The following is a 2,519-nucleotide window of genomic DNA, read 5'->3' on the forward strand; positions in this document are numbered from 1 at the left end:
GGCTCACGCGCTAACCATTGCGCCACGGAAGCCCAAAAATTAAATGGTCCTCAGGTATTGTGGAAAAACTTTGACTATTTACGTCACATCTGAGACCTCACAACACAGCTCACGGATGGGCTCGAACCACCAACCTTTCGGTTAACAGCCGGACGCGATAACCATTGCGCCACGGACGCCCAAAAATTAAATAGTCGTCAGGTATTGTGGAAAAACTTTGGCTTTTTACGTTTCATTTGAGATCCCAAAACACCGCTCCCGGGTGGGCTCGAACCACCAACCATTTGGTTAACAGCCGAACGCGCTAATCATTGAGCCAAGGAAGCTCAGAAGTTAAATGGTTGTCACGTATAGTGGAAAAGCTTTGACTTTTTACGTTACATCTGAGACCCACCACACCTCTCCCGGGTGGGCTCGAACCACCAACCTTTCGGTTAACAGCTGAAAGCGCTAACCATTGCGCCACGGAAGCCCAAAAATTAAATGTTCGTCAGGTATTGTGGAAAAATTCTGACATTTTACGTTACATCTGAGACGTCACAACACCGCTCCCGGGAGGGCTCAAACCACCAGTCTTTTTAATAGCAGCTGAACGCGCTAACCATTGCGCCACGGAAGCCCAAAAATTAAATGGTCGTCAGGTAATGTGGAAAAACCTTGACTTTTTACCTCACATCTAAGACGTCACAACACCGCTCCCGGATGGGCTCGAACCACCAACCTATTGGTTAACAGCCGAACGCGCTAACCATTGAGCCACGGAAGCTCAGAAATTAAATGGTCGTCAGGTATTGTCGAAAAACCGTGACTTTTACTTCACATCTGAGACGTCACAACACCGCTCCCGGTTGGGCGCGAACCACCAACCTATTGGTTAACAACCGAACGCGCTAATCGTTGAGCCACGGAAGCTCAGAAATTAAATTGTTGTCAGGTATTGTGGAAAAGTTATGACTTTTTACGTTACATCTGAGACCCTACAACACCTCTCCAGGGTGTTCTCGAACCACCAACCTTTCGGTTAACAGCCGGACGCGCTAACCATTGCACTACGGAAGCCCAAAAATTAAATGGTCGTCACGTATTTTGGAAATGTTTTGACTTTTTACGCTACATCTGAGACCCCACAACACCTCTCCCGGGTGGGCTTGAACCACCAACACAGCTGAACGCGCAAAAACATTGCGCCACGGAAGCCCAAAAATTAAAAGTTCGTCTGGTATTGTGGAAAAACTCTGCCATTTTACGTTACATCTGAGACGTCACAACACCGCTCCCGGGAGGGCTCAAACCACCAGTCTTTTGAATAGCAGCTGAACGCGCTAACCATTGCGCCATGGAAGCCCAAAAATTAAATGGTCGTCAGGTATTGTGGAAAAACCTTGACTTTTTACGTCACATCTGAGACGTCACAACACCGCTCCCGGATTGGCTCGAACCACCAACCTGTTGTTTAGCTGCCGAACGCGCTAACCATTGAGCCACGGAAGCTCAGAAAATAAATGGTTGTCACGTATTGTGGAAAGGTTTTGACTTTTTACGCTACATCTAAGACCACACAACACCTCTCCCGGGTGGGCTCGAACCACCAACCTTTCGATTAACAGCTGATCGCGCTAACCATTGCGCCACGGAAGCCCAAAAATTAAATGTTCGTCAGGTATTCTGGAAAAACTCTGACATTTTACGTTACATCTGAAACGTCACAACACTGCTCCCGGGAGGGCTCAAACCACCAGTCTTTTGAATAGCAGCTGAACGCGCTAACCATTGCGCCACGGAAGCCCAAAAATTAAATGGTCGTCAGGTATTGTGGAAAAACCTTGACTTTTTACTTCACATCTGAGACGTCACAACACCGCTCCCGGATCGGCTCGAACCACGAACCTTTCGGTTAACAGCCGAACACGCTAACCATTGCGCCACGGAAGCCCAAAAATTAAATGGTCGTCAGGTATTGTGGAATAACTTTGGCTTTCTACGTTACATTTGAGATCCCACAACACTGCTCCCGGGTGGGCTCGAACCACCAACCTATTGGTTAACAGCCGAACGCGCTAACCATTGAGCCACGGAAGCTCAGAAATTAAATGGTTGTCACGTATTGTGGAAAGGTTTTGACTTTTTACGCTACATCTAAGACCACACAACACCTCTCCCGGGTGGGCTCGAACCACCAACCTTTCGATTAAGAGCTGAACGCGCTAACCATTGCGCCACGGAAGCCCAATTATTAAATGTTCGTCAGGTAATGTGGAAAAACTCTGACATTTTACGTTACATCTGAGACGTCACAACACCGCTCCCGGGAGGGCTCAAACCACCAGTCTTTTTAATAGCAGCTGAACGCGCTAACCATTGCGCCACGGAAGCCCAAAAATTAAATGGTCGTCAGGTAATGTGGAAAAACCTTGACTTTTTACCTCACATCTGAGACGTCACAACACCGCTCCCGGATGGGCTCGAACCACCAACCTATTGGTTAACAGCCGAACGCGCTAACCATTGAGCCACGGAAG

General features: G+C 48.0%; 1 non-coding gene across 1 annotated transcript; it reads right to left on the minus strand.

Annotated features, from left to right (window-relative positions):
* Window positions 1-2,153: 2,153 nt before the first annotated feature.
* Window positions 2,154-2,226, minus strand: TRNAK-CUU (transfer RNA lysine (anticodon CUU)). Its single transcript has one exon. It is a non-coding gene; the product is annotated as a tRNA-Lys (tRNA).
* Between the last annotated feature and the right edge of the window lie 293 nt (window positions 2,227-2,519).

The sequence above is a fragment of the Phalangium opilio genome, unplaced genomic scaffold, assembly GCF_054372755.1.
Source record: "Phalangium opilio isolate 3A_F unplaced genomic scaffold, DU_Popi_V2 ptg001421l_1, whole genome shotgun sequence".
Classification (NCBI taxonomy): domain Eukaryota; kingdom Metazoa; phylum Arthropoda; class Arachnida; order Opiliones; family Phalangiidae; genus Phalangium; species Phalangium opilio.